The 22983-nt window shown below is 36.3% G+C and overlaps 1 pseudogene across 1 annotated transcript in view; it reads left to right on the forward strand.

The window, feature by feature from the left end:
* LOC148948097 (uncharacterized) overlaps positions 1–22983 on the forward strand; it is a 129065-nt pseudogene that overhangs the window by 1173 nt on the left and 104909 nt on the right. The window contains exon 2 of the transcript XR_016142375.1: positions 1956–3360. The product of XR_016142375.1 is annotated as an uncharacterized LOC148948097 (transcript). The remainder of the gene's footprint in view (positions 1–1955; positions 3361–22983) is intronic.

The raw sequence follows: 22983 nt of genomic DNA on the forward strand, positions 1-22983 counted from the left end.
TTTTCTATGGAATAATTGCTGTTCATTTTAAGTTTTAATGTTGCTCCTTACTTTCAGTTTTAAAAAAAAACTTTTTTTTTATTTAAAGGCTGCGAAAGCGGGGGGTTTTGGGGGCGGCAGCCCCCCAACTGTACCTCCGAATCCCGGTACGTTTTAAGGTTCGAACTTGTGACTCAGCCGCGTTAACTCTTTAGAAAACGTAGTTTTTTCAAATAATTTCTGCACATTTTTGTACAGTTTATTACTTATTATTGCTTGAATAACTATTAGCTGATCGTGTCAGGAGTTAAAGTTGGGGGGCTGCCTCCCCCCAAACTCCCCGCTCTTCAAGATTCTTATGTTAAGGCTTTTAATTCCTGAATACTCAAATCAAATGCACAGTAAGATTTTCTTTTTTCAACTTGTCTTCGAGCATGCGGGTATACGGCATGTTATCAAAGCAGTTGAGACTTACCTGTAACCTGAAGGCCGACTGTGATATTCTTCTGGAGACGCCTGTTGAGCCGAAGGATTTAATAGATTGGAATTAAAAAAGAAACTGAGTTTCTTTTTTAAACTTTAAATTCAATATATAAAAAATTTCCCCTGACAGGGAATCGAACCCGGGTCTTCCGCCTGACAGCCAGGAGTAGCGACCACTGTTCCACAGAGAAGTTATATTATTTTTAGTCTCTGCAGTCTATTTTTGATGCAAGCAAATCCCCACAAAACTTGATATTTGGTTTTTGGAAAACAGGGAAGGAGTGATCGGATTGAGCTGAAATTTCGAGGATAAGCTCCCAAGCCCCAGGAAAGCTTATCCTCTAAATTTCAGCCCGATCGGACAACGTTAAAGGGGGGCTGTGCTGGGAAAAATTAACATGGGCTCTTATAGGAAAACGAGGTTTTTCGTAAATGTAAATTCGGGGGATAATTTTTTTGGTCTGAAAATATCAAACGGCCCTAACAGGTCGAATTCTGCTTCGAATGAGTCCTCATTCACCCGGATCCGTTGCCAACTGTGGCCTGCAGGCGTGGTTAATAAAAAAAAGAGAAATTAACTTTGTGGCTATATCTGGTTTTTGGAAGGAGGGATCGGATTGAGCTGAAATTTCGAGGATAAGCTCCCGGGCCCTAGGAAAGCTTAACCTCTAAATTTCAGCCCGGTCGGACAACGTTAAAGGGAGGCTGTGGTGGGAGGGTCAAAACTTCCGGCCCAGTTTACCCCATGAAGATAAAGTCGGAGGAGGATGAAACTTTGCACGTTTCTTAGTTTGAGCTTGGGCTACAAAATGCAATCACCGCCGTCTCTCTGCGACCTCTAGGACCGGAAATCGCTTAACATTGTGGTGGGTCGCCTCTTTAAAGAGGCACAAGTGTGCCTCCTTGATTTTGTCTGTCAAATGAGTGTCCCAAAAACGAAAACATTATTAGCATGGATTAAAAGAAAAATGGAGTAAAAATACCCTGCAAAGATCTTCCGTTCATCAAAAAAAAGCTTAAATTTGTATTTAGCACAAACATAAGTTAGTTCAAAAATCAATATAAACAGGGGACAGTTGAGCATTTTCTTACATATTTCCATCCTGAGAACTACACTTTAATTACTACTGCTTACGATTTTATTGCTTCAATGCCCCTTAGACACTGGTAATTTTGCCGCGAATATATTATTTTCTGATTAAACATTATAAAAGAGAATTTTGACTTGTTAGATTCAAAAAGTTTCTATATATCGAATTTACAAGATTTTTCAGAAACATTTGCCAATAAAAGTATTTCAAAAAATGAAGTAGGAAAATAATAGATTAATTTATTTGTTAAAACCTTTCTAACCATCTAGGATAATTTAGCTGTTTTTTTGTTATTGTTCTTTTTTTATAGAGGCAGCATTTGTGTAGTTTTTTTTTTCATTTAGTGTTGCTTTAATTTCAGTTTATTTGATTTCTTAGTTAATTTAATGATTTTTTTTATAGGGTCAATCCGTTCTACTGCGGGCTGTTCTGATCGCATTACTGTACTGCAACTCTCAGGCCCAAAACCGATTGTTATGGTAAGAAAACTGAAAAAGAGGGCTATAGAAGAATTAACAGCAGGCATCTGGCGTTGTGTTTCCTGTGGAAAAGCGGAAAAATCCTTTTTGATGCTAGATCTTCACATAGACACCGGCTGTGAAGAACTTTCACCGATAGAATGTGATGTCTGTCCAGCTGTAGTTCATGATTACAGAGATTTTTTTGTTCGCGTTCTGCAGCACTGAATGGGGGAAGGAAGAAGTTGTCCAATATGTCTGCGAGAATTTGTTGATGATATGAGACACCATCTTTTTTTGCAAGGACACTTTTCACAAAATGTCTCTGAACAAAACACGCAAGGGAATATATCAGTAGTTTTTCCACAGGATCCTTGTACAAGTGTCTCCTTAAATTTGTTTGATTCTAAAACTGAAGCAAAAGACTTCAATAATCAGAAGACATGTTTGAATAGTGGCTTATTTATTAAAAAGCCGAGAAAGTTCAAAAGACTTTAGGTAATACAGACTTATAAAGAACTTAATAATTTTGGGTTTTGCCAGAAGAATTTTTTTAGCTCAAGCTCTTTGAATAGGCACCAAAGAGTACATACTGATGAAAGACTATATAAGTGTGATATATGTCACAAGAGTTTTTCTCAATCAGGCTATTTGAATGCACACCAAAGAGTACATACAGGTGAAAGACCATATAAATGTGACACATGTCGGAAGAGTTTTTCTGAATCAGGCTCTTTGAAAACGCACCAAAGAGTGCATACAGGTGAGAGACCATATAAATGTGATATATGTCACAAGAGTTTTTCTCAATCAGCCCATTTGAATGCACACCGAAGAGTACATACAGGTGAAAGACCATATAAATGTGACATATGTCAAAAGAGTTTTTCTCAATCAGGCTATTTGAATGAACATCAAAGAGTACATACAGGCGAGAGACCATATAAGTGTGATATATGTCACAAGAGTTTTTCTCAATCAGGCCATTTGAATAAGCACCAAAGAGTACATACAGGTGAGAGACCATATAAATGTGACATATGCCAGAAGAGTTTTTCTACTTCAGGATCTTTGAAAACGCACCAACGGGTGCATACAGGTGAGAGACCATATAAATGTGACATATGTCAGAAGAGTTTTTCTGAATCAAGCTCTTTTAATAAGCACCAAAGAATACATACAGGTGAGAGACCATATAAATGTGATAAATGTCAGAAGAGCTTTTATACATCACGCAATTTAGATCGGCACCAAAGAGTACATACATGTGAGAGACCATATAAATTTGATGAATTTTAGAAGTTTTACTGAAAAGAGCAGTTTCATTAGACACCAAAGAGTTCATACTTGTGCTATATAGCGTTTCCAAAACCGTTTAGAAATGAAGTATTTTGGAGTATTCCATTTGAAAGATCATCAAATAACTCATACTACGAAAAGAGCGATTCTTCATCAAACAGTTCGTGATAACAAACTGTAAGTATGGAGCGATTAGGTTTAAAAGTGACCATAACTCTTACAAACAGAATCAGCTTATTATGCTACTTCCAAATATAAGAATAATTATAAGTTTCGTTTTACCAATCAATATTTAAGAGCCTAAGAAAAATTTGTCTGATTTTTAAAATAGGGGAAAAACACACCCTTAACGTCAAGAAATCTTGACAAAAACACATCATTAGATTTTGTGTACCTGTGAACCCTATTATAAAAGGTGTCAGCTATTATATAAAAAAATCTGGAATTTTGTTATTCTGGCCCAAAGATAGATAATGGTTGCATGTGATTTTGTTTTTTTTTAGACTTATTGTTTTGATTTAACAGTCCTAGAAAATCGGGAGATTTGAAAAACGAACAGAAATCAAAATTTTAAAAATAGGTTTTTTTTTATTGAATGTAAGGAGCAACATTAAAACTAAAAACGAACATAAATTATTCTTTACATGAAGGGCTGCCCCCTCTTCAATACCTTGCTCTTTACGCTAAAGTCTGACTGTTTGTCCCAATCTTTTAAGAACAGCCACAGAAACACAGGCACCATTTGACTAGTAATTGAAACTCTCTTAAAGCTGCTAACAGCTTTAGCTAACTCTATCAGACAACTCATTCTAAGAAAAGAGTGAGTCTTTAGAAACAAAAAGCTTTAGAAACAAAAAACAAAAAGCTTACTGGATATTTCGGTTACATGCACAGTGACCGTCATTTGAGAAATGCTACGGATCAGCAGAAGGATATATCCCTATTTGCACTTTTACTGATCGTCATGGAAAGTGGTCGTAATGTGGTCTTCGAAATTACCTAATATGCAAAATAGCATGAATGAATTTAAGCATTCAAATCAAAGCCATTTTTAGTCTGAATTCCAGTTGCGAAATTGTCACCGATCTACTTGTGACTGTTTAGAATTTGTACTCACTCTAAGGCACCAAATTGAAAAAATTCCTTGTTTCACACCCAAACGACCTATCTTCTGATCTGTTTGAAATATACTCATCCTCCCATTATAAAATCGGATAGTTTGCATCTACTAGATCCCTTTTTACGGTTGCAAGAGACTGTATCTTAGATTATTTATTACTAGAAAATTTCTGTATGTATCTACGAATTGAAATTTCTCTTGTTGTATTTATTGTTCATTAATGTCATACGGCACTGATTTTGGTAGTTTTATACGTTTTCTTATTTATTTAAATTGTTATTATTTTTTGATAAATCAGTTTTTGGTAAAAGATCATTTTAAAAATAGTTCATGAGCCTTACAGCTCCTTCAAAATAAGTACCGTTTTTTTTTCAGAAATATTGCGAGAGCACTACACAACTATCTATTGCCTATTGCTTGCTAGTCTCTTGCCTTTGTAGAGCCTGGGGTTGGGAACTGAACCGTTTAATTCTTCTGAATCCGATAGTTTATTCAACGGTTTTATATTATTTATTGCTAGAATATATCGTGCTACATCCAGGCATTGAAACTTCGATGTTTCTTTTGTTGTATTTTCTGTTCATTTAAGTCATATGGCACTGAGTTGTTTAATTTCCAGTATTTTCTTATTAATTTAAATTGTGATTATTTTCTTTATTAAAATGATTTTTTTTTGCTAAAAGATCATTGTGAATATCGATTATGATTCTTCTAGCTGCTTCAAATAAGTCCAGTTTTGTGGCCTGACTATTGCAGAAGAATGGAAAAAGCACTTCTCGCAATTACCAGTATCTTTATTGCCTGGGATTGGGAACTGAATTGTCGAATTGTTCTGAATCCGATAGTGTATTTTTGTTTCATTAAAAGATACTTCCAATACAGAATAAGGCTATATGAATCTTTATACCAAAGCAAGGAATGACCCGGCTCAATAGTAAACAAAACTCTAAAAAAAGGAATTTTATACCAATAGATACATCAAAAGAATGAAATTTTAATGGTGATTTAAAAATATATAAGTTTCATCAAGTTTAGTCCAATCTATTAAAAGTTACGCGCCTTGGAAAATTTGGCTTATTTTCGAAAAAAAGGGGGAAACCCCCTAAAAGTTATAGAACCTTAATGAAAATCACACCATCAGATTTAGCGTATCAGAGAACTCTATTATAGAGTTTTCAAGCTCCTATCGTCAAAAATGTAGAGTTTTGTATTCTTGGCAAGAAGAAAGATCAAGGATGCATGTTTATTTGTTTTTTTGTTTTTTCCCAGGGACGATCGTATGGTCTCAGGAGTCCTAGAATATCGTGAGAGTGCTCACTGGAACGGAAATCAAAAGTTATTGAGGCGTCTTTAATTGATCAAAAAAATGGAGGGCAACTAGGTCCCCTCTCCTGCTCATTTTTTCCCCAAAGTCACCCGATAAAAATTTTGAAATAGCCATTTTTTTAAACATGGTCGAACACAGGATAACTCTGTCTTTTATTATGACTGAATCCAGCTAAGTTCCCGGGGAGAGGGCTGAAAGTTTTGAACTTTACCTAAGGTTAATATATAACTATGTTTATTGGGAAGTATACAGAAGTTTTTATGAAGGATTATTTTCTGGTAGTGGGGAGGGGGTTATTTGGTATTTGGGAGGATCTTTCCATGGAGGAAGTTTTCATGGATGAAGAAATTTTTCCGTATATGAAAGGGGCTGTTCCCTCCTCAACGCCTTGCTTTTTATGCTAAAGTTTTTTATTGTTTCAAAAAATAAAGTTCTGAGACAGAATCAAACTTGAAAGAGTGTGGCGTTGAGTAAGCGATAGCCATTTCCATATACGGGATAATTTCTGTTCGTTTTAAGTTTCAACGTCGCTCCTTACTTTCAATTAAAAAAACTTTTTTTTATTACATTGCACTGAAAGCAGGATGCAGCTTTCAATTTCTGTATTTGGAGAAATCCTTGTAATCATGATTTAACAGGGCTTTCTACTTGGGAGGGGGGGTCTGCTAATTAAAATAAGGGTCTAAAGTTCGCAAAAGTCTGTTGGCTATTGTAAGTCCTTGGTCAAAGCAGGAGACTAAAGCTACGTTAAAAAATGCATAGTACGTGTTCTTAAAAAACGTAACATTGAACCATTGATCTTGAAAATCTAGCTTATGCTGCGACATTTTCGTTTAAACGTGTATTTACGCAAAAATATTCTAGGTGTTGTGAGACTGCGTTATTTTGTAATAAATGATAACTATCCCAAACCACCGATGCTCATGTTGTAAAAACTGTACAAATCCTAAACAGATATTCCAAGTTACCTATGCGTGTGTTTAATTTTGAACACTAATTGGAGGAGTTTGAACTCGTGTGCCATCAAACCTTCAGTACCAAAAAACAATTATAGAAATACAACATTACTTCTAAAATGAAAAGGTTAAGAAAAGACAAATTAGTGAAGCATTAGACGATGAAAGTCTTGATCAATATGAGTGATTCGAAGGACTGGAAGATCTCTCTCAATTTGGTCAGAATGGATGGATGCTGAGTCTTAGGCATATCACGTTCAGCAAGCCGTTAGAAGAAGAAGCATCTACCTCCAACGCCAGACAACACTTAGAAGTATGACCCATGAAGAATTTACGACCAATGTCAATCCACGCATGCTGATGGGTTATATAAACGCGTTTTGGCTATTGCCCCGCTTGACAATAGAAGAGTTGGCGCTAGCCGACTCAATAACTTCCGTTTCTTAACCACTATTGCATCCTAACGCGTCAGTCGTGTTGGACTCATCCCTCGAATCTTCTGCATCCCTGAAGCTTCTCTCCGGTACGATGCTAAGATGTTTGCGTGGTAAATTCCTGACGGATTTGCCAAATCTGCGGGCTTGCAAGACAATGAAACTTTTCTTATATCGTCCACAACTTCTTGTGGAGTTATTTGAACTGTACGTGGGATGCTCGGATGACTAGCTCGGGAAACAATTGGCAAAGTCATTCTTTAGGCTTAATTTCCTATTTTATTCAAGATTTTCCAGGAGATATTTTTATTGGAGGAAGAAAGCTACGTCAATTAGGTGCAGTATATTTCTAGTGTTTGATGGAAGGCATTGAATGTTATTTTCTCTGCAGACTTTCAACACTGGCGAAAAAGTGTGAAAACAAATTGTCATCCAAAAAAATAATAATCCTTGCTCTTTATTCTGGTGGGGCATTTGTCACCTCTTTTTACACTTCATATATATTTTCTAGGGTTACCTATCAAGTCAGTCTTATCGTTATTATAGTTATTAGATAAAAGCACATCCCGAATAGTCACTGTTAAATTATCGTAGAACTACATTTCAGATGAAACAAACGCTTAGTTTTGGTAGTTTGCCGTGGCTCTTTGTTAAAGCTTTCAATGATGTTCTAGGATGGAGTTGTCATCCTTTCTAGCTATGTTTCAACACAACTTATGACGATGAGATTCAGTTCGAAAGAATCAGCAGGATAGCCCAACTCTGTAGATGTAGGCAAATGACAAACCACGGCTTTTTCCTTTAGACTTTAGAGAGTGGTCCAAAAATACGTACCAGAGCGCTCCAGAGCTGGAATTATTTTTTGATTTGATTTTACATCCACTAGTTACTGATGCATTGAAAATGACCATAAATATGCATGATTATTATTATTATTTATTTATTACCCGTCAAAAAAAGCTTCAAAAGACGGAGTATCATTAAAAACACATACACAAAAAAACACTTGGAACAAATTACAAAGACGAGAAACAAAAACTCAATTATACACTGCACTGCAGGTACGTAAGAAATTTTACTTCTTAAACTCCCAAGTAACTGAACAAACATGTGCAATATGAGCATCGTTGGTAAAAAATAATTTGTAAAAAATAAATTGGTAATGCCAAATAATCATCAGTGAATTTGAAAAAAAATATATACAGTAAATAATCATATCAGACAAGTCTAAATATGAGAAGAGATGGTAAAAAGACTAAATATGACAAGAGACTAAAGATGACAAGAGACTAAATATGTCTAGAGACGGGGAAACCAAATTAAATGGACAGCGATTCACTGTCTTAGCAAATGGTACCAAGGTTGGAAAGGAAATTTCTCACTGTACCGTTGAATTTGTTCAATTATAGCTGCCGTCGGGTCCACAAATTCAAAATTTTTAACAAGGTGCGAATTTCTTGTCCACGGCGGGAGCCACAACAAGAACTTTACATACTTAAAAAACGCGGATCTGAGCCTTCTTTTCTCTGGCTCGGGAATAATTCTCCAAAATGGGTTTAGATACAGGAAATGGGGAAGGGATGCTGCGTTATACAGTCGAGCCAGAATTAACGGTTGAAACGTATTTTAGATGAAACTATTCTACTGTAAGTAAAAGCCAGGCGTTTACGGAGATTATCAATAAGAAGGGAGCGGGTAGTTTTGAGATCCTTTCCAATTGTTAAACCAAAGTAAATATTTTTCTGGACAGGGGCTAGAGACAGTTCTCCCATCCTCATAGACGAGATCTCTTCTTGGTGCCAGTTGAACAGAAGAATATCTGACCTCTGCGGGTTAAATTCAAAGCCAACGTGACTGTAATTGATTGTAGTGTGGAGAAGGATGTCTCTGTACCTGCGACTGTGCGTCTAGGGTCCAGAATAACATCTATGCCATGAGCTATGCATGTTGTCTTGATAGTAAAACTCTGGTTCAATAATTTAACTATTAAAGGCACATGGAGATTTGACTGACCCTTGTCGAACACCCTTTTCTAATGGGACAACAGGATTCCCTTGGTAGGACAGCTTCACGTCTGTTGTATATTCAGTTAGGGCTTGACCATGGCCAGGAAGTAGGATTTCCGCCTGTAGGTGATCGTACATGTCTTTAATAGGTTGTAGGATGTCCTCTCTTTCCCATATCCAGAATGAGTCGGTCATGGAGAAGTGAGTCGTAGGCACGGCTGACATTATGTAGACCTATAACAATGGACTCTTTTGATTCATCAGCGTCAATCAAGATTGAAGCCAAAGCAGAAATTGAGTGGTCGACACCAAGACCCTTCTTGAACCCAAACTGAGAAGGGGGAGTCCAGTATTTTTCCTGGATTTCATCAATGACTAAAAGTTCGAAGACTTTGCAAAGCGTTGGTGCCACTCTGATTGGTCTGAATGAAGCACATTCCGAACTATTTTTTGCTTTCTTCGGGACGCCTAAGCAACCCAGTACCGAATGCCGATGGTACGAGTCCAGTGGTAAAACTCTGGTCTAGTGCTGTCATCCTTACTTTTACTTTACAGATGACAGAAGAGTTTTAGCAAAGGTCCTATTCTTATATGGTATACCTTGAATGGTATCATTTGGATGGACTTTTTCTTAAGTAGAGGCATTGGGAAAACACAGAATCAATTTGGGAAGTAAAACTCTCCTAGACTCTAGGTATGCTGATGATCCTATATGAAATTTTCAGAAAAAGAAATGAACTTTTAGAGGTTTTGCAAGTTCACTTTGCATGATTAGGTCTGAAAATAAACTATAAGAAGACTAAGTCAGTAAGACTAGGAATAAGTGGAAATGAAAAGGTTATATTGTGGACAAGTCGACAGCTTCACACGCCTAGGTCGTATCAGAGGCAACGCTATAGCAATGCCTATAGTATAGGTCATATGGCTCCAATGTTTCATTTTTTTTTCCAGAGGCACTTCATATGGAAAGAGTCGTTGCATAAACTTCGGAAGGGCCTCATTCGATTGAAAATCGGAAGTTCCAGTTTTCTTTTTAAGTCAAGTGATCGGAGGGCAACTAGCCCCCCCCCACGCCCTGTTTTCACAAATGTATCCGATAAAATAGTCATTTTTGTTAAAAATAGTTCAAATATCGTGTAACGAAAACTCTAGGGTCAACAGCCCCTTCCCCCCCCCCGGGGCAGGCTTTTTAAGCTATACCTTGGGGGCATATATGGTTCTTATGGAAGGGATGCTCGTATAAACTTTAAAGAGGGTTCATTTGATTGACAATTGAAAGTTATAGTTCACTTGTTAAGAGTCAAAAGCGATCCGAGGGCAACTAACCCCCCTCCTCCTCCCACATCCCTTTTTCTCCAAACCCATCCAAAAAAACTAAGATAACTATTTTGTTAAAAATATTTCAAAGGTCAGATAAGAAAACTCCTGTGTCGACGCAAATCCCCAGGACCAGGGGACAGGCGTTGTAAGCTATGTGATGGGGGCATGTGTGTTTCTTACGGAAGAGATGCCTGTGATAAACTTCAGAGAGGGCTCATTTGATTGGAAATTGAAAGTTCTATGTCAGTTTTGCAAGAATCAAAAGAGATCGGGGGACAACTAGCCCCCCCCCCCCACCACCATGTCCCTTAACCCCAAATGAGTAGAAAGGGGGGCGCTACTCGTGACATGACCACGTGGTTTATGGTTTTCTCACTGAGAATGAAAAAACAGAATTTTTCTCACTTGAAAAAAACAGGAATTTTCTCACATTTATGGTTGTTTCTTGGACGGTTATGTGTCTTGGTCAATTTATTTGATGTTTTTCTCGGATGTCAACAGTAATTTATGTCTGTTTTATGGTTTGTCAACTATGTCCCTTCTAAACCTATTTTCCAAGTTGAAGCAACCTTCCTTTTCACCCACAACTTTACTTTACAGCTTCTAGGATACCTCAAGACCAAGAAATACTTTTCAAAAGACATTTCAGAGCAAGTTCCTTTCTTTATGTCCATCCTAAACCCATTTTACAAGTTGAAACATCCTTCCTTTTCACACACAACTTTACTTTACAGCTTTTTGGATACCTCAAGATCAAGCAATACTTTTCAAAAGACATTTCAGAGCAAGTTCCTTTCTTAATGTCCCTCCTAAACCCATTTTACAAGTTGAAGCATCCTTCCTTTTCACTCAAAACTTTACTTTACAGCTTTTTGGATACCTCAACACCCAAGAAATACTTTTCAAAAGACATTTCAGAACAAGTTCCTTTCTTAATGTCTCTTCTAAACCCATTTTCCAACTTGAAGTACCCATCCTTTTCACTCACAACTTTACTTTACAGCTTTTTGGATACCTCAACACCCAAGAAATACTTTTCAAAGAGCATTTCGGAACCAGTTCCTTTCTTAATGTCCCTCCTAAACCCATTTTAGAAGTTGAAGCATCCTTCCTTTTCACCCACAACTTTACAGCTTTTTAAATACCTCAACACCAAGAAATACTTTTCAAAAAACATTTCAGAGCAATTTCCTTTCTTAATGTCCCTCCTAAACCCATTTTGCGAGTTGAAGCGTCCTTCCCTTTCACCAACAACATTACTTTACAGCTTTTTGGATACCTCAACACCAAGAAATACTTTTCAAAAGACATTTCAGAGCAAGTTCATTTCTTAATGTCCCTCCTAAACCCATTTTACAAGTTGAAACATCCTTCCTTTTCACCCACAACTTTATTTTACAGCTTTTTGAATACCTCAACACCATGAAATACTTTTCAAAAGACATTTCAGAGCAAGTTCCTTTCTTAATGTCCCTTCTAAACCTATTTTACAAGTTGAAGCATCCTTCCTTTTCACCCACAACTTTACATTACAGCTTTTTGGATACCTCAAGATCAAGCAATACTTTTCAAAAGACATTTCAGAGCAAGTTCCTTTCTTAATGTCCCTCCTAAACCCATTTTACAAGTTGAAGCATCCTTCCTTTTCACTCAAAACTTTACTTTACAGCTTTTTGGATACCTCAACACCCAAGAAATACTTTTCAAAAGACATTTCAGAACAAGTTCCTTTCTTAATGTCCCTTCTAAACCCATTTTCCAACTTGAAATACCCATCCTTTTCACTCACAACTTTACTTTACAGCTTTTTGGATACCTCAACACCCAAGAAAAACTTTTCAAAGGGCATTTCAGAACAAGTTCCTTTCTTAATGTCCCTCCTAAACCCATTTTACAAGTTGAAGCATCCTTCCTTTTCACCCACAACTTTACTTTAAAGCTTTTTGGATACCTCAACATCAAGAAATACTTTTAAAAAGACATTTCAGAGCACGTTCATTTCTTAATGTCCATCATAAACCCATTTTACAAGTTGAAGCATCCTTCCTTTTCACCCACAACTTTACTTTACAGCTTTTAGGATACCTCAACACCAAGAAATAATTTTCAAAAGACATTTCAGAGCAAGTTCCTTTCTTCATGTCCCTCCTAAACCCATTTTACAAGTTGAAGCATCCTTCCTTTACACCGCAACTTTACTTTACAGCTTTTTGGATACCTCAACACCAAGAAATAACTTTGAAAAGGCATTTCCGAGCCGGTTGCTTTCTTTATGTCCCTCCTAAACCCATTTTACAAGTTGAAGCATCCATCCTTTTCACCCACAACTTTACTTTACAGCTTTTTGGATGCCTCAACACCAAGAAATACTTTTCAAAAGACATTTCAGAGCAAGTTCCTTTCTTAATGTTCCTCCTAAACCCATTTTCCAACTTCATGCATCCTTACTTTTCACCCACAACTTTACAGCTTTTTGGATACCTCAACACCAAGAAATACTTTTCAAAAGACATTTCAGAGCAAGTTCCTTTCTTAATGTCCCCTCTAAACCTATTTTCCAAGTTGAAGCAACCTTCCTTCTCACCCACAACTTTACTTTACAGCTTCTAGGATACTTCAACACCAAGAAATACTTTTCAAAAGACATTTCAGAGCAAGTTCCTTTCTTTATGTCTCTCCTAAACCCATTTTACAAGTTGAAGCATCCATCCTTTTCACCCACAACTTTACTCTACAGCTATTTGCACACCTCAAGATCAAGCAATACTTTTCAAAAGACATTTCAGAGCAAGTTCCTTTCTTAAAGTCCCTTCTAAACCCATTTTACAAGTTGAAGCATCCTTCCTTTTCACTCACAACTTTACTTTACAGCTTTTTGGATACCTCAACACCCAAGAAATACTTGTCAAAAGACATTTCAGAACAAGTTTCTTTCTTAATGTCCCTTCTAAACCCATTTTTCAACTTGAAGTACCCATCCTTTTCACTCACAACTTTACTTTACAGCTTTTTGGATACCTCAACACCCAAGAAATACTTTTCAAAGGGCATTTCAGAACCAGTTCCTTTCTTAATGTCCCTCCTAAACCCATTTTCCATTTTATAAATTGAAGTACCCATCCTTTACACCCACAACTTTACAGCTTTTTGGATACCTCAACACCAAGAAATACTTTTCAAAAGACATTTCAGAGCAAGTTACTTTCGTAATGTCCCTCCTAAACCCATTTTCCAACTTGAACCATCCATCCTTTTCACCCACAACTTTACTTTACAGCTTTTTGGATACCTTAACACCAAGAAACTACTTTTCAAAAGACATTTCAGAGCAAGTTCCTTTCTTAATGTTCCTCCTAAACTCATTTTACAAGTTGAAGCATCCTTCCTTTACACCCACAACTTTACTTTAAAGCTTTTTGGATACCTCAACACCAAGAAATACTTTTAATATTTCAGTTCAGATCTAGTTCCTTTCATAATGTCCCTCCTAAACCCATTTTCCAAGTTGAAGCATCCTTCCTTTTCACCCACAACTTTACTTTACAGCTTTTTGGATACCTCAACACCAAGAAATACTTTTCAAAAGACATTTCAGAGCAAGTTCCTTTCTTAATGTCCCTCCTAAACCCATTTTCCAACTTGAAGTACCCATTCTTTTCATCCGAAACTTTACTTTACAGCTTTTTGGATACCTCAACACCAAGAAATACTTTTCAAAAGACATTTCAGAGAAAGTTCCTTTCTTAATTAAATTTAGTTCCTTTCTTAAATTCAGTCTAGGTAAGTTATGTTAGGTTAGCTAAGTTAGGCTAGGTTAGCTAGTAAACATCTCTCCATGTTTAAGTTAGGTTAGGTTAGGTTAGGCTAGATTAAGTTATGTTAGGTTAAGTTAGGTTACCCTACGTACGCGCGCGCACGTAGGCTAACCTAACTTAACCTAACTTAACCTAACATAACTTAATCTAGCCGAACCTAACTTAAACATGGAGAGATGTTTACTAGCTAACCTAACTTAGCTAACCTAACTTAACTAAACTGACTTAACCTAACCTAATCTAGTCGAACCTAACCACGCGTACGTAGGCTAACCTAGCCTAACCTAAACTAACCTAACCTAACATAATCTAACCTAACCATACACCTAACTTTTTGCCTGTCTCTCACCTAATCTAATCTAACTTAAGTGATGCGTACGTAGGTTAACCTAAGCTAACTTAACCTAACCTATTCTAACCTAACTTAATCTAGCCTAACCTAACCTAACCATACCTAAAGTTGTGGGTGAAAAAGATGGGTACTTAAAGTCGGAAAATGGGTTTAGAAGGGACATTAAGAAAAGTAGTTGCTCTGAAATGTCTTTTGAAAAGTATTTCTTGGTGTTGAGGTATCCAAAAAGCTGTAAAGTAAAGTTGTGGGTGAAGAGAAAGGATGCTTCAAGTTGTAAAATGGGTTTAGGAGGGACATTAAGAAAGGAACTTGCTCTGAAATGTCTTTTGAAAAGTATTTCTTGGTTTTGAGGTATCCAAAAAGCTGTAATGTAAAGTTGTGGGTGAAAAGGAAGGATGCTTCAACTTGTAAAATAGGTTTAGGAGGGACATAAAGAAGTTGCTCTGAAATGCCTTTTGAAAAGTATTTCTTTGTGTTGAGGTATCCAAAAAGCTGTGAAGTAAAATTTTGGGTGAAAAGGAAGGATGCTTCATTTTATAAAATGGGTTTTGGAGGGACATTAAGAAAGGAACTTGCTCTGAAATGTCTTTTGAAAAGTATTTCTTGGTGTTGAGGTATCCAAAAAGCTGTAAAGTAAAGTTTTGAATGAAAAGGATGAATGATTCAGCTTGAAAATAGGTTGAGGATGGACATAAATAAAGGATCGAGCTTAGATATGCATTTTGAAAAGTATTTCACGGTTTCGAGGCATCCTAATGGCTTTAATGTAAAAGATTGGGTGAAATTGAATGTCGCTTACACTTTAAAATTGGGATTTAGGAGGGACATTTTGAAAGCAACTTGCTCTTAAATGACTTTTGAAAAGTATTTCTTGGTGTTGAGGCATCCAAAAGGCTTTAAAGTAAAGTTGTGGGTGAAAAGGAAGGATGCTTCAACTTGTAAAATGGGTTTAGGAGGAACATTATGAAAAGAACTTGCTCTGAAATGCCTTTTGAAAAGTATTTCTTGGTGTTGAGGTATCCAAAAAGCTGTAAAGTAAAATTTTGGGTGAAAAGGAAGGATGCTTCAACTTGTAAAATGGGTTTAGGAGGGACATTTAGAAAGGAACTTGTTCTGAAATGCCCTTTGAAAAGTATTTCTTGGGTGTTGAGGTATCCAAAAAGCTGTAAAGTAAAGTTGTGAGTGAAAAGGATGGGTACTTCAAGTTGGAAAATGGGTTTAGAAGGGACATTAAGAAAGGAACTTGTTCTGAAATGTCTTTTGAAAAGTATTTCTTGGGTGTTTAGGTATCCAAAAAGCTGTAAAGTTGTGAGTGAAAAGGAAGGATGCTTCAACTTGTAAAATGGGTTTAGGAGGGACATTAAGAAAGTAACTTGCTCTGAAATGTCTTTTGAAAAGTATTGCTTGATCTTGAGGTATCCAAAAAGCTGTAAAGTAAAGTTGTGTGTGAAAAGGAAGGATGCTTCATCTTGTAAAATGGGTTTAGGAGGGACATAAAGAAAGGAACTTACTCTGAAATGTCTTTTGAAAAGTATTTCTTGGTGTTGAGGTATCCTAGAAGCTGTAAAGTAAAGTTCTGGGTGAAAAGGAAGGTTGCTTCAACTTGGAAAATAGGTTTAAAAGGGACATTACGTAAGGAACTTGCTCTGAAATGTCTTTTGAAAAGTATTTCTTGGTGTTGAGGTATCCAAAAAGCTGTAAAGTAAAGTTGTGGATGAAAAGGAAGGATGCTTCAAGTTGGAAAATGGGTTTGGGATGGACATTAAGAAAGGAACTTGCTCTGAAATGCCTTTTGAAAAGTATTTCCTGGTGTTGAGGTATCCAAAAAGCTGTAAAGTAAAGTTTTGGGTGATATGGGAGGATGCTTCAACTTGTAAAATTGGTTTAGAAGGGATCTTAAGAAAGGAACTTGCTCTGAAATGTCTTTTGAAAAGTATTTCTTGGGTGTTGAGGTATCCAAAAAGCTGTAAAGTAAAGTTGTGAGTGAAAAGGATGGGTACTTCAAGTTGGAAAATGGGTTTAGAAGGGACATTAAGAAAGGAACTTGATCTGAAATGTCTTTCGAAAAGTATTTCTTGGGTGTTGTGGTATCCAAAAAGCTGTAAAGTAAAGTTGTGAGTGAAAAGGAAGGATGCTTCAACTTGTAAAATGGGTTTAGGAGGGACATTAAGAAAGGAACTTGCTCTGAAATGTCTTTTGAAAAGTATTGCTTGATCTTGAGGTATCCAAATAGCTGTAAAGTAAAGTTGTGTGTGAAAAGGAAGGATGCTTCAACTTGTAAAATGGGCTTAGGAGGGACATAAAGAAAGGAATTTGCTCTGAAATGTCTTTTGAAAAGTATTTCTTGGTGTTGAGGTATCCTAGAAGCTGTAAAGTAAAGTTGTGGGTGAAAAGGAAGGTTGCTTCAACTTGGAAAATAGACTTAGAACGGACATTAAGAAAGGAACTTGCTCTGAAATGTATTTTGATAAGTATTTCTTGGTGTTGAGGTATCCAAGAAGCTGTAAAGTAAAGTTTTGGGTGAAAAGGAAGGATGCTTCATGTTGGAAAATGGGTTTAGGAGGGACATTAAGAAAGGAACTTGCTCTGAAATGTCTTTTGAAAAGTATTTCTTGGTTTTGAGGTATCCAAAAAGCTGTAAAGTTGTGGGTGAAAAGGAAGGATGCTTCAACTTGAAAAATGGGTTTAGGAGGGACATTAAGAAAGGTACTTGCTCTGAAATGTCTTTTGAAAAGTATTTCTTGGTGTTGAGGTATCCAAAAAGCTGTAAAGTAAAGTTGTGGGTGTAAAGGATGGGTACTTCAATTTGTAAAATGGGTTTAGGATGGACATTAAGAAAGGAACTGGTTCTGAAATGCCCTTTGAAAAGTATTTATTGGGTGTTGAGGTATCCAAAAAGCTGTAAAGTAAAGTTGTGAGTGAAAAGGAAGGATGCTTCAACTTGTAAAATGGGTTTAGGAGGGATATTAAGAAAGGAACTTGCTCTGAAATGTCTTTTGAAAAGTATTTCTTGGGTGTTGAGGTATCCAAAAAGCTGTAAAGTAAAGTTGTGAGTGAAAAGGAAGGATGCTTCAACTTGTAAAATGGGTTTAGGAGGGACATTAAGAAAGGAACTTGCTCTGAAATGTCTTTTGAAAGGTATTTCTTGGTGTTGAGGTATCCAAAAAGCTGTAAAGTAAAGTTATGGGTGAAAAGGAAGGATGCTTCAAGTTGGAAAATGGGTTTAGGAGGGACATTAAGAAAGGAACTTGCGCTGAAATGTCTTTTGAAAAGTATTTCTTGGTGTTGAGGTATCCAAAAAGCTGTAAAGTTTTGGGTGAAAAGGAAGGATGCTTCAACTTGTAAAATGGGTTTAGGAGGGACATAAAGAAAGGAATTTGCTCTGAAATGTCTTTTGAAAAGTATTTCTTGGTCTTGAGGTATCCTAGAAGCTGTAAAGTAAAGTTGTGGGTGAAAAGGAAGGTTGCTTCAACTTGGAAAATAGGTTTAGAAGGGACATTAAGATAGGAACTTGCTCTGAAATGTCTTTTGAAAAGTATTTCTTGGTGTTGAGGTATCCAAGAAGCTGTAAAGTAAAGTTGTGGGTGAAAAGGAAGGATGCTTCATGTTGGAAAATGGGTTTAGGAGGGACATTAAGAAAGGAACTTGCTCTGAAATGTCTTTTGAAAAGTATTTCTTGGTGTTGAGGTATCCAAAAAGCTGTAAAGTTTTGGGTGAAAAGGAAGGATGCTTGAACTTGTAAAATTGGTTTAGGAGGGACATTAAGAAAGGAACTTGATCTGAAATGTCTTTTGAAAAGTATTTCTTGGTGTTGAGGTATCCAAAAAGCTGTAAAGTAAAGTTGTGGTGAAAAGGAAGGATGCTTCAAATTGTAAAATGGGTTTAGGAGGGACATTAAGAAAGGAACTTGCTCTGAAATGTCTTTTGAAAAGTATTTCTTGGTGTTGAGGTATCCAAAAAGCTGTAAAGTAATTTTGTTGGTGAAAAGGAAGGATGATTCAAGTTGTAAAATGGGTTTGTATGGAAAATAATGATAGAAAAGTTCTCATGAATTCCTTTTGAAAATTTTTGATTGGTGTTGGTCTATTCACAGGTATTTTATGTATAATGTAGAATATAATGGAAGGATGCTGTAGCTTAAATAGTTTTTAAAAAGAATTTTAAGACAGTAACTAGATTTAACATCTCTTTTGACAAGTATTTCATTGTGTTGAGCTATCCAAAAAGCTGTAAAGTAAAGCTTTAGGTGAAAAAGGAAGGATGCTTCAACTTGTAAAATGGGTTTAGGAGGGACCTTATGAAAGGAACTTTCTCTGAAGTGCCTTTTGAAAAGAATTTCTTGGGTGTTGTGGTATCCAAAAAGCTGTAAAGTAAAGCTGTGGGTGAAAAGGAAGGGAACTTCAACTTGTAAAATGGGTTTAGGAGGGACATTAAGAAAGGAACTTGTTCTGAAATGTCTTTTGAAAAGTATTTCTTGGGTGTTGAGGTATCCAAAAAGCTGTAAAGTAAAGTTGTGAGTGAAAAGGAAGGATGCTTCAACTTGTAAAATGGGTTTAGGAGGGACATTTAGAAAGGAGCTTGCTCTGAAATGTCTTTTGAAAAGTATTTCATGGTGTTGAGGTATCCAAAAAGCTGTAAAGTAAAGTTATGGGTGAAAAGGAAGGATGCTTCATGTTGGAAAATGGGTTTAGGAGGGACATTAAGAAAGGAACTTGCTCTGAAATGTCTTTTGAAAAGTATTTCTTGGTGTTGAGGTATCCAAAAAGCTGTAAAGTTGTGGGTGAAAAGGAAGGATGCTTCAACTTGTAAAATGGGTTTAGGAGGGACATAAAGAATGGAATTTGCTCTGAAATGTCTTTTGAAAAGTATTTCTTGGTCTTGAGGTATCCTAGAAGCTGTAAAGTTGTGGGTGAAAAGGAAGGTTGCTTCAACTTGGAAAATAGGTTTAGAAGGGACATTAAGATAGGAACTTGCTCTGAAATGTCTTTTGAAAAGTATTTCTTGGTGTTGAGGTATCCAAGAAGCTGTAAAATAAAGTTGTGGGTGAAAAGGAAGGATGCTTCATGTTGTAAAATGGGTTTAGGAGGGACATTAAGAAATGAACTTGCTCTGAAATGTCTTTTGAAAGGTATTTCTTGGCGTTGAGGTATCCAAAAAGCTATAAAGTAAAGATCTGGGTGAAAACGATGGATACTTCATGTTTTAAAATTGGTTTGGGAGGGACATTAAGAAAGGAACTTGCTCTGAAATTTCTTTTGAATAGTATTTCTTGGTGTTGAGTTATCCAAAGACCTGTAAAGTAAATTTATGGTGAAAACGAAGGATGCTTGAACTTGTAAAAATGGGTTTAGGAAGGAGATTAAAAAAGAAACTAGATCTGAAATGTCTTTTGAAAAGTATTTCTTTGTGTTGAGGTATCCAAAAAGCTGTAAAGTAAACTTGTGGTGAAAAGGAAGGATGCTTCAACTTGTAAAATGGGTTTAGGAGGGACATTAAGAAAGGAACTTGCTCTGAAATGTCTTTTGAAAGGTTTTTCTTTGTGTTGAGGTATTCAAAAAGCTGTAAAGTAAAGTTGTGGTTGAAAAGGAATGATGCTTCAACTTGTAAAATGGGTTTAGAAGGGACATTAAGAAAGGAACTTGATCAGAAATGTCTATTGAAAAGTATTTTTTGGTGTTGAGGTCTCCTAAATGCTGTAAAGTAAAGTTGTGTGTGAAAAGGAAGGATGATTCAACTTGTAAAATGGGTTTAGGAGGAACATTAAGAAAGGAACTTTCTCTGAAATGTCTTTTGAAAAGTATTTCTTGGGTGTTGTGGTATCCAAAAAGCTGTAAAGTAAAGTTGTGGGTGAAAAGGAAGGGACCTTCAACTTGTAAAATGGGTTTAGGAGGGAGATTAAGAAAGGAACGTGCTCTGAAATGCATTTTGAAAGGTATTTATTGGTGTTGAGGTATCCAAAAAGCTGTAAAGTAAATTTGTGGGTGATTGGATGGGTAATTCAACTTGTAAAATCGGTTTGGAAGGGACATTAAGAAAGGAACTTGTTCTGAAATGTCTTTTGAAAAGTATTTCTTGGGTGTTGAGGTATCCAAAAAGCTGTAAAGTAAAGTTGTGGGTGAGAAGGAAGGATGCTTCAACTTGTAAAATGGGTTTAGGAGGGACATTAAGAAAGGAACTTGGTCTGAAATGTCTTTTGAAAAGCATTTCCAGGTGTTGAGGTATCCAAAAAGCTGTAAAGTAAAGTTGTGGGTGTAAAGGATGGGTACTTCAATTTGTAAAATGGGTTTAGGATGGACATTAAGAAAGGAACTGGTTCTGAAATGCCCTTTGAAAAGTATTTCTTGAGTGTTGAGGTATCCAAAAAGCTGTAAAGTAAAGTTGTGAGTGAAAAGGAAGGATGCTTCAACTTGTAAAATGGGCTTAGGAGGGACATTAAGAAAGGAACTTGCTCTGAAATGTCTTTTGAAAAGTATTTCTTGGGTGTTGAGGTATCCAAAAAGCTGTAAAGTAAAGTTGTGAGTGAAAAGGAAGGATGCTTCAACTTGTAAAATGGGTTTAGGAGGGACATTAAGAAAGGAACTTGCTCTGTAATGTCTTTTTAAAAGTATTTCTTGGTGTTGAGGTATCCAAAAAGCTGTAAAGTAAAGTTGTGGGTGAAAAGGAAGGATGCTTTATGTTGGAAAATGGGTTTAGAAGGGACATTAAGAAATGAACTTGCTCTGAAATGTCTTTTGAAAAGTATTTCTTGGTATTGAGGTATCCAAACAGCTGTAAAGTTTTGGGTGAAATGGAAGGATGCTTTAACTTAATTTGGGTTTAGGAAGAACAATAAGAAAGGAACTTGCTCTGAAATGTCTTTTGAAAAGTATTTTTTGGTGTTGAGGTATCCAAAAAGCTGTAAAGTAAAGTAGTTGGTGAAAAGGAAGGATGCTTCAACTTGTAAAATGGGTTTAGGAGGGACATTAAGAAAGGAACTTGCTCTGAAATGTCTTTTGAAAGTTATTTCTTTGTGTTGAGGTATATTAAAAGCCTCTGTTTATAGTAGGGTGTGAAATGGAATGATTTTTCAACTTGGAAAATAGGTTGAGATAGGACATTTAGAAAGCAGCTCTTTCCGATATTTCTTTGAAACGCATTTTTTGTGTCTGAGGATTACTAAAACATGCAAAGTAAAGTTGTGGTTAAAGCGACGGATGCTTCAACTTGTAAAAATGGATTTGGGCAGGACCTAAAGAAAGGAAATTGCTCTGAAATGTCTTGAAAAGTATTTCTTGGCGTTGAGGTATCCAAAAAGCTGTAAAGTTGTGGGTGAAAAGGAAGGATGCTTCAACTTGTAAAATTGGTTTGGGAGGGACATTAAGAAAGGAACTTGCTCTGAAATGTCTTTTGAAAAGTATTTCTTGGTGTTGAGGTATCCAAAAAGCTGTAAAGTAAAGTTGTTGGTGAAAAGGAAGGATGCTTCAACTTGTAAAAATGGGTTTAGGAGGGACATTAAGAAAGGAACTTGCTCTGAAATGTCTTTTGAAAAGTATTTCTTTGTGTTGAGGTATCCAAAAAGCTGTAAAGTAAAGTTGTGGGTTAAAAGGAAGGATGCTTCAACTTGTAAAATGGGTTTAGGAGGGACATTAAGAAAGGAACTTGCTCTGAAATGTCTTTTGAAAAGTATTTCTTGGTGTTGAGGTATCCAAAAAGCTGTAAAGTAAAGTTGTGGGTGAAAAGGAAGGTAACTTCAACTTGTAAAATGGGTTTAGGAGGGAGATTAAGAAAGGAACTTGCTCTGAAATGCCTTTTGAAAAGTATTTCTTGGTGTTGAGGTATCCAAAAAGCTGTAAAGTAAAGTTGTGGGTGATTGGATGGGTACTTCAACTTGTAAAATCGGTTTTGAAGGGACATTAAGAAAGGGACTTGTTCTGAAATGTCTTTTGAAAAGTATTTCTTGGGTGTTGAGGTATCCAAAAAGCTGTAAAGTAAAGTTGTGGGTGAGAAGGAAGGATGCTTCAACTTGTAAAATGCTTTTAGGAGGGACATTAAGAAAGGAACTTGGTCTGAAATGTCTTTTGAAAAGTATTTCCAGGTGTTGAGATATCCAAAAAGCTGTAAAGTAAAGTTGTGGGTTTAAAGGATGGGTACTTCAATTTGTAAAATGGGTTTAGGATGGACATTAAGAAAGGAACTGGTTCTGAAATGCCCTTTGAAAAGTATTTCTTGGGTGTTGAGGTATCCAAAAAGCTGTAAAGTAAAGTTGACATAAAGAAAGGAATTTGCTCTGAAATGTCTTTTGAAAAGTATTTCTTGGTGTTGAGGTATCCTACAAGCTGTAAAGTTGTGGGTGAAAAGGAAGGA

Source organism: Artemia sp. Qi Xiang Cuo, chromosome 10 (genome assembly GCF_049724085.1).
Source record: "Artemia sp. Qi Xiang Cuo chromosome 10, ASM4972408v1, whole genome shotgun sequence".
Lineage (NCBI taxonomy): Eukaryota > Metazoa > Arthropoda > Branchiopoda > Anostraca > Artemiidae > Artemia > Artemia sp. Qi Xiang Cuo.